This window comes from Ornithodoros turicata, chromosome 1 (assembly GCF_037126465.1).
Source record: "Ornithodoros turicata isolate Travis chromosome 1, ASM3712646v1, whole genome shotgun sequence".
NCBI classification, from domain to species: domain Eukaryota; kingdom Metazoa; phylum Arthropoda; class Arachnida; order Ixodida; family Argasidae; genus Ornithodoros; species Ornithodoros turicata.
Window position 1 is genome coordinate 141,491,617 of NC_088201.1, and position 9,575 is coordinate 141,501,191.

General features: G+C 42.5%; 2 long non-coding RNA genes across 3 annotated transcripts; one reads left to right on the forward strand and one right to left on the reverse strand.

Moving 5' to 3' along the window:
- Positions 1 to 232: 232 nt before the first annotated feature.
- LOC135370071 (uncharacterized) lies at positions 233 to 1,145 on the reverse strand. 2 transcript variants are annotated; one of them, XR_010415203.1, is made up of 4 exons: positions 1,074 to 1,145; positions 809 to 998; positions 515 to 659; positions 233 to 440 (listed from the first exon to the last, which is right to left on the reverse strand). It is a non-coding gene; the product is annotated as an uncharacterized LOC135370071 (long non-coding RNA). The 2 variants fall into 2 exon arrangements; XR_010415199.1 differs by having other exon boundaries at positions 233 to 659.
- A 2,812-nt stretch (positions 1,146 to 3,957) lies between these two features.
- On the forward strand, positions 3,958 to 4,645 carry LOC135370082 (uncharacterized). The gene is made up of 3 exons (XR_010415206.1): positions 3,958 to 4,087; positions 4,164 to 4,240; positions 4,392 to 4,645. It is a non-coding gene; the product is annotated as an uncharacterized LOC135370082 (long non-coding RNA).
- Positions 4,646 to 9,575: the final 4,930 nt, after the last annotated feature.

A 9,575-nucleotide genomic window follows, 5' to 3' on the forward strand; every position in this document is an offset into this window, starting at 1 on the left:
CCGATGTGCAAAGCATCTGCTCCGCTGCAAGATGTTGGCATCTAAACAGGAGATGACATTTTTTACGTCAAAGCACATGATTGTCTCACGAGTACAGAGTGTTAAAAATATGTTTACAGATTTGGAAATATGTGCAACGTGAATGGAATGAAAAAGAAGAAAAATGGAGATGTAGGCACTCGTTAAGAGCACCAGCTACTCACGCACAATATCTGGGAGAAAGAAAAGGAAATAAAGTAATGACAGAGGGAATCGCATGCTTGGTATAGTACGCGATCCTTTTTTTTTTCTTTTTTAGGATGCTGACTACAGAATGAATTATGATCTGCAATGCACTTCTAACATACAGGAAAATGTTCCTACCATGTGCAGGATATACACTGCAGCAGTACGGGGGAGGGGCCGCTCATCTTGTTGATTTCTGCTTGGGATACGCACAGCTGCTTTGCAGTTAGTTCACCATACAACAGTCAACGCATCACAATATCGTTTGGGAGAATCCCTATTGGCATACCATACTGTGAAGTTTGTGCGTCTGGTTGCCTTATTCGCTGGGACTGAGACAGCTGTGCTGACTGCCACACTGGCTGAAGTAGACACTCATTCATTTCCCTCGTCTGCCATTGCATCCTTGTATACTTGGCGGACTGTGTGGGACTCTGTGTGACAATGTCGAAAGCGATATGAAGCGCATAAAGTGTCAAGGTCATCCAGCGGTTCTAAAATTTAGGTTGGACTGGTTTGCCAACCATGCTGAAAGCATGTTCAAAAGCGTTTTGTATGGCTGGAAATACATAATTCTGCGTACCCCTATGGGAAATTCAGGGTCCGGATGCCCAGCTTCATTCACTGCATGATGAATGTCTTAATTTTACCAGCGTTAAAGTACAACACGTTCAATGCAAGGCCATGAAACACTGGAATGAATCATACGGTGAGAATAAGGTTGCCAAGTAGGTGGAGGCGGCACATCTTGGATTGGTCTGCGATTTTTGACGCTGCATCAGAGACAGCGTGACAGCATTTCTCCTATTTTCAACAAAGAGTGATCATGTTCTGCAACAATAACTCACTTGACATACAAGGGAGGTCTTTCAGTGCGGGAGAACAGTCATGCTGCAGAAGTTGGCGTGACAGAATTTTCTACAAAGAAAAATATACTGACTCTACGCTTCCTAAATTGTGGTAATATAGATTAATTTACCTTGAACATCGCTCAAGTCCATGTATGTTAGTGGAGAGTGTCCTTCAGAATTGCACCTGTGACTGAACATCTGTACAAGCGTCCATGCACTTTAGTCATCGACACTTTGCCATCGGTAACGCCTGTTCCGTACAAGCGTTGCTCAAATGAGCCATATGTGACCCTCGCTGGTGTAACACATGTACTTCTTCTATACCTTCATCGGAAGCGTCTTCATAAATGTCCGTGACATGCGAACCACTTGTTTGAGAATTGCGGGATAGAAACGCGCCGTGTTCCAAGAGCATTGGACCGCTGTTACTCGTATTATCGTGCCCTGACTGAGGGTACCGGCTACCCTCGTTGCCGTCACATTGTTAGTTTCGCCGCTGTACCTTACGAACGTATTGCTTGCAGGCTCTCACTCACGGGAACACTGACATTTCGTCGAGATGTGCGTGATGGCATCCACATTTTTTTGGCACCTCAGCGTACAGTCTGGTTCCAGAGTGGTGTCTTTTCTCCCAGCTACACTCACAAGCAGTCAAACAAATGAACACAATTCAAGTCGCTCACACAACTCACAACACGACGCACAACTCGCTCACAATTGTAACATCACACCACAACACCTTCATCCTGCAACCCGGACGAGCTTGCTAACGGTTTGAACGTTTGAATATCGCTCCCACTGGCCGCCTAGAAGCCGCGCAAGTCGCGTACCTTATCAAAACCACAAAATACTGGATATGCCATGCGTAAATATGAAGAATGAAATTGATAAATTTTACATCGTGTTCGGTAACGACCATATTAAGGATCACGTAGTAACGTTACGAAATGCAGCCGCAGTTGCGTACCGCGCAAGCGCAGTTGGAGGCGCGAAGGGTTCGCGGCGTCTGCATTCTGGCAGGCAGCTCTCACAGGGATGAATATGGGACGATTTCCTATTGCTCGCTCCCGGAGATCTGGGGGACAATGCATGGATCAACTCATCCCGATGAGGCCGTGAGATGAAAACGGGATGATCTGGGAATCATGTGTGTTTGCTGGGTAGCCAATCATAGGTCGAAATACAGTTGTCTATTATTACATCCATCCAGTACTTATACCTCACCGTTATTTACTGGGTGCCACCATTTTGGAGGAACTCGATTGATTCGTATTGGAATGGATATCACTGGTGACAGACCAAAACGACGAATTTTGCGCCCACTTTTATCAAAGCCATCTGCACGGAGAGAGGCATGTTGGGAAGGCTCATAATTGCAGAAATGGTTGTTGGCAGAAGTGATTCGCCATGAGAGCAGCAAAACCGCTTCTTCGTAGCAGACTACTGCCGGTATGAAGTTTTAAATCCCGTAGTGTAAGTAGATCGAATCAAAAATTAGCAAAGATGTATGCATCAATAAAATGCAATTATATAATGCAAAATCCTACGTATAAGGGTCGTCCTTCTTGCTATTTTCTGGGTATCACTGTCTTAACTAGGCCTAACTTTAGCGACGAAACATCCCATTTTCGCGTAAATAATGATGGCGGAGCGAAAGTTGAAGCTGCTTTTGCAGATGCGTACATGATGATATATACTCACAGTATGAAATTAAAGTAGTGTGTGAAAATTTTTTGTCACGAAATCTCCGCTTTGCCGTTCCAAGCACCGTCCTCCATCTTGGAGAAAATTTGGTGTCACGGCAGCTCCCATGGAAAACGCTAACCAATGAAATGCGCCTAAGTTTGATTGACAGGTCGAGCCTCTTCTTTATACTCCTCCTAATGGCCAGACTCCCTTTGGCATACACGGCACTGCAAGAGGGTAGTCGTAGCCGCCCCCTGGTTGTAGAGGACCGGGACGAGCTAGAAAGCGGCTTTCACTCTCTGGTAACACAAGCCACGCCAGATACAAACACAACAATGTGAAACAGACGACGCAAACAGCAAGAGGGGGATCACTCTGGTTTACACTTCGCAAAATAAACTTCGAGAATAAACTCCTCGAAATAAATCACGAAAAAATCCACGGTGTAAAGATAAAGCCGTAAAAATCAACTTTTGCGATACAAACGCTTCAGATTCAAACTTTCAAAATAAATCGTCTCTGATTGGTCGACAGGCACGACAGCCTCAGAGCAGCGAAGGCTTTTGGCTCCCGCGTCCCAAAATAGTTCCCCGCAGGGTGAGGCTTTTTGCGGTGGGCTGGAAACGAGAGTACCGAGCCTGGACGAATTGTTTACTGTATTCTCCGCCGGCTATCAGGATTCTGTTGACACTGCAGTGAATCATTTGTTCTGCTGCTCGCCTGTCAAATTTGAGTATCTCGAACTCTGAATTCGTGTCGTGTCACCAAATGAGTTCCCGCCCAGTCAACACACATGGTTGACAGAATGTAAAATCCACGTTGAATATCGTTGAACAATGTGAAACGTGAATTGAGAACATGAATTTCACGCAGATTTTACGTGAAATTTCAACATGCTAATTGTAATGCAGGAATTCAACGTTGATTCAACACTCATATACCAGCAGTGGAATGGAGCACGTTATGACAGCGTTGATACTTACGCTGGAATTTAACGTAACCGAAAACGTAGAACGAACAACGTTGTTTCTGCACAAGTTTTACTTCAGGATTTCACATGCAAAGTGTACACGTAGAAATCACGTTGATTTATCGTACGTAAAGCAACTGCATTATCCAATCCAATCCCATCCAGGATCCAATTCAAGTCAGTTCCTTTCAAAGCGAGAATCGGGGAAGCCGCACCCGACGCCATTCTCCTCAGATCGTAACCGCCATTAACTGATGCTGGCGTTTCAAGTTTATTTCGCTTTTGCGGCTCCTTCTTCTTTGTTTCGTGGCTTGTTTTGGTTTCGAACCGGGTTGTGCTGGTGACTGTGATATCGGTGAGCACAGGTTTCACTCACACTGCTGGGATATACGAATCGGTTATGACGGTTACGACGGGCTCTCTACTACCAGGAAGCTGACTCAGAGATTATCGCCGCTGCTAGCAAGTCCAGTGTGTGCGGTTTATGAGTGATTCGGAGAAAGCGCAGGTATGTGCACGTCGGATTTGAGTTCATAACTGTGTTTACATTTGTAGAGTGTGCAAATAGGGCCACTATTACATGGTGGGCTCCCGAATTGTTTTTCAGCGTTGTTGGCCGTTTCAAATTCGTGTGATAATTATCGTCACTTGTATTTCAGGACAGAGAGCGATGCGTGAAAGAAAGGCAGATGTTGAGCAAAGGGCGAGCCTGTACACAGATGTAACGTAAGTTTTCTCTTAGCTGTTCGAATTGATCTTTTGCTTTGTTTGTGTTCACTTTTATGCAGGCGTAGTCGCAAAGAAAGAAGACAGCCTGGATGCCGAAACGACGTGGTTTCCCGCGAGGTTCTTGTGCATTTCAACAATTAGAACGGTCAGTTAACTGTCTTTATTGTTCACAAGAGAGTATGGAAAAATGTAGCAGTGCTAGTCAAATGTAAGGAGAATAAAACCTTACGGCAAACATATTCTTGTGTCATTATTTATGACTATTATCAGAACATTATGCCTATTTGTGAAATAAAAGCATCGAGAAATAACATGTATTCAATAATAATTAAAAATGTAGTTACGTGTAATTTGCATTTTCATCGCACGTTAATTACACGTTGTCAGTTTGCTGTTGATTATTCCACTTTTTCAACATTGGTATACGTTGAATTCACGCGTAAACTACGTTTCAGTTACGTGGAATATGCGTTCTGGTCGCTGTTAATTTAACCCGTTTCTGGCTGTGACATTAGCCAGGTTGAATCAACGTTAATTGTTAACGTTGACCCTGCATTCACATCGTTGATTTTCAACGTGTTTTCAGCGTTGAATTTGCAATGTTGTGTTGACTGGGCGGTGTTGGTTCCAGCTATGGTGGACACCTGCTATATTATGAACATTGTCGCGAACAACGCCATTCTCCTGCAGCGGCCTTGGTTGTGAAGTCGTAGAATTGAAAAGTGGCGATCGACGAAAAATCCTGATTCCGATACCGTGTGGATGTGTTGTGTTTGTCCGTCTGTATGTGTTTGTGTGTGCTCCAGCCTCAGAACCGTAGAATCGTGAAATCGGAACCTGCCTGTGGTTTTCCTTGTGAGCCTACGTTCTGATAAACGCAGGGAACACGTACTGGACGGACTCTCGAAATGCATTTCTGCAAATAAGCTGCATATGAATGTGAAGAAATTGTTTGTTTGTTTGCAAGAAAAAAACTATTTTCTCTCGGATGAATAACTTGAGTCAGCAGAGGTGCCCTAATTTTTTGTAACCAGCATACGGTAGTCTCAAAGTGTAACGAAATAAGACTCTAATTTCAGGAACATCCACATTGATTCGCGCACCTTCCTAGATAACGATTTGGCATGCAAAAGCTGCAAAAGATGTATCTAGACATAATACTTCAAGCACTTTGTTTTCACTGGTCTTTGAATACTATGGAAACTAAGAATGCCATTTTCTTAAATACCGCGAAATTTTCTCACAGAAATTTTTGCATCTTTTTTATTCACGTGGATATACAGTGCAAATTCTGGTTATCAAATGTCGGAACTGAAGAAAACCAAGCGCAATAAGTAACTGAAATCAGAAGTGCGAGAAATGAATGGCACCCTCTGTTGTATTTGTTTGCCTTCCTTTCTCTCCTATGATCTTCACATTCAGAAATCCCGAAGTACGTTTATTACACGCCAAGAAGAGGTCTAAAATTTACGGTACCAGCTACTTCATTGTATGGTACCCTTGCACCTATTTTTACAGCTTATAAATATTGTGCTGAAATATGAAATCGCTGTAAAACTTGCATCCTGCGCGACATTACATTAAATGTGCTGCTTGCAGTTCTGCAGCGTTGTTTATTCCTCACGTTCAAGCGAAAATCCAAAAAGAACGCTCCGAGACTTACTCTCACACAACCATTATTTCGGGGCCATGTCCTCGCACTAAATGGTCACGAGCATACTTTTGAAAGCTATAGCGGAACATAGGGAAACCGGCGTTGCATTTGCACCGACCTTCTATTTCCAATAATTAAACGAGACCTAATTAGTACATCCACTTCGAATGTAGAACATGTTGTCATCCATTATAACTGCAAAAATATGATTTCTCTGAGAATAAAAAAATCAGTCCATGTACACGCTATATGCACCGCACCTACTAGAAATTAACCAGTGCTTGCTGAAAATATACTGGTGTTTGTGTCTTATATGATGTATGGTCCACATTTTCTTTTGACCAGCTATGCCAGTGTGAGAGCTCCTACGCCAGACTAGCTAATTCCTCGTCTTTGTCCTCCATGCGGTCACATATATGTTACGCTACAAGGAAGCTAGCTGGTACCACAGGTGAATTAACATGAACATAATCACGTAGCAGAGTGAATAACAACCACCATTATTGACTTAGTTAGCTTGGTCGATGGCAACTGAAGGTGGCATATTTCTTTCCTCAGATTTTTTTTATTCGTTTGTTCCAGCTAACAGGGTTTGTTCCAAAACAGGAGCCATACACTGAGCAGTAGGGCATAATAAAACTCTCCATAAGCATCACTTTGCCTCTTTTGCTTTGGCAAGCGTGGCTTTGCCTCCACAAGCATGACTGACATAATTGCTTTGTGCCGTGATAAAGGGTACTATGACTGTGTTCGCAGTACCATTTAAAACATTGGCACCTATAGGGCTAGATTGCAGCCCCTATTATGTGCAGATATTCTGATGCCTGCAGAGCTGTAAGCTGTTCTTCCGGGTGAAAGAAAGCTTGAAGACTGCATACGTTGTGGGTCACTGCCAAAGAGATACGGTTGGAGAAGAAATTACTGGACATAAAGCACAGTGAGGCATGCTCCACCCAGGCCACAAGGAGGTACAATTAATTTGAGCCACCTTCTGTTAATGCAGCAAAAACACCTATTTCCACTGAAAGAAAGACTGTGGGCTTTTTTTTTCTGTTGTGGTTGAAGGGCACACGAGATCATAATAAATTGTTTCCAAAAGCTGTTACGTCGCAGTCTGACATGACATGAGCCAATATGGTCAGCTGATGCTGTAAGATCTACAGAAAACACATGCCAGCAGATTCTGAACATGCTATAGGAGAGGGTATGCCCTTGAAATGATGAGATTTGTTCACTTTCCAGATGACTTCAAGTATGTGAAAACAATCATAAATGTTAACAAAGCTGTTATGAAGCAGCGACTGCAATTAATCTGTGGAACTGGGCAGAACAGTTGAATGCAGAATTTGTTCAAAGTGTGCTATAGCGTCATACAGATGGGATATGAATGAGCTGACGAAACATTTTTCTTGCGTAAGAACAAATACACCTGTAGGGTCTCAAAATGGAAAAGCAGAGCTTCGATTTTCGCAGGAGAGAGGCATCTTTTATTTTCATTTTTTTTGCTTCCTAGGTGGCCTCAACTGACGAACAAGCTACAGCACATTATGGTGACAATTTTTTCATTTTTTAAATAAAAATAAAAATGTATATTTTCAATATGTTGCAGGAGGGGACTAGTTATACAAATAAGGGAATATTTCTTTTAGACGACCTATATGTGAATATACTATCTAAAAAAAGTAATTTTTTGCAAGTGCTTGATATTCTCGAACGCATGGTTAAACAATGAATGTAGATCAGCTTGGCATTTTTATGCGAAGTTAATCACAAGCAATCAGTTACAAGCATAAATAATCTGGGGCTCCTTCAAGAATGCTAATTTGTCAGAAATTTATTGTAAACTTGACCCCAAATGTGCTCCGTTCTTGAGTTCTCACCACATCACCAGATTTATTCTCGTTCTACATACGCTTTGGGATGGCAGACCCGTGCTTCCCCTCTAACACCAGGCAAGGAAAGCGCACAAATGATGTCTATGTAGATGTCAGAAGGAAGCTCGTAAGGGACAACTTCATATTTCGGCACCGTTTAATGCGCCCCATTGTTCAAGAAAACAAAATTATGATTTACATTCGATATATGCATCGTCTAAAAAATGAGCAAAATTTTTTTCAGTGATATTTAAGAGAGTCAAGGTACATCTCTGGCTGGTTTTGGCTGGAATAGCCCAGGTTGACAGTTACACAAGCTTAGGTATGTCAGCATTGAAACTATAAAGGAAGAAAGGCAATTTAGAACGCCTCACTCACTTACTACTTTTCATAGCTTACACCTTGACAGGTGTTTTTTATCCTAAATGGTTTCATTGCCAAAATCAACGAGAATGACCGTCATCACATTAACAAGTTTCAATTGTATACCAAGTAATAAAAACAGGTGCTTACTTTTTCTGCAAGCAAGTTGTGAATTACATCGTTGAGTTCCAGGCTTCAGTGAAAAATCACTGCTAGTGACGTCACTGCTGAGTGAGTACGTCACTGCAAGTGACGTAACATGTGATGCCAGTGTCTTTTACCCCATCCCATGTTATTCCATGAGGAGTTAGCATCAGAATCCATGAGCTTGCATGATGCACTTATGAAGGGTTATTTCATGTGTGCCGATAAACATACCGTAGTGCTAATTTAAAATGTAGTTTGTAGCTGTGGAGCGCGCTCATATTCAGCACTTACCAGCACATACCAGCACATACCAGCAGTTGACGACAGCTTAAGTGACCCAATGATTTTACAAATGCCTGTCACATAAAAGTGTACAATATTTGTATATGTTTTGCTATACAGGGTATCTTTTTTTAGGCGATATAAATTTTCATTAAAAAAAACTAGAAGGGCTATAGACATGCTGTTTTCACTTCTATCATCCCTGGGCCGGCGGACGTTCTTGGCCAAATGTTGCTCGACCGTCAGATGACTAATGACCTAAGAATCGTTAATTAACTTTCTAATTATAAAAGATACGAAGTTGTCACAATGAGAACATCTGTTGCTTTCGGTGACCTGATATCGTAGCCGTTTTCAGAACAAAAATCCTTTCGGTAGATCGTTCGCAAAACATTCGTGAAGGAACACCATTTTTTTCTTTATTTTGTTCTTCGGAGACCCGTCTTTTCTTTGCCCCCAATGTGAGAGGGTGAAAGAGCACACCGTCGCCTCTTGGGCCCTGGAAAAAGATTAAGAGACAATGCAACACAAGATAAGGGCAGTTCCAATAGCGTCATCCGATACATGTGTTTTTGTTTTGTTTCCGCAAGTTAAAGCTCATCTTCGATGCATGAGGCGGCACTGTGTCGGCATCTTCGACGCGTGAGGGTCCTTCACCATCTCACATTGGGGTGAAGGAAAGACGCGTCTCCGGCAAATACACTGCAAATTGCTCATCACGCAATGTGCCAAATGTATGATGACGCGAGCTCGGATATACTCACTTGACTTGATTGCAGTTTTGTACCATTTAT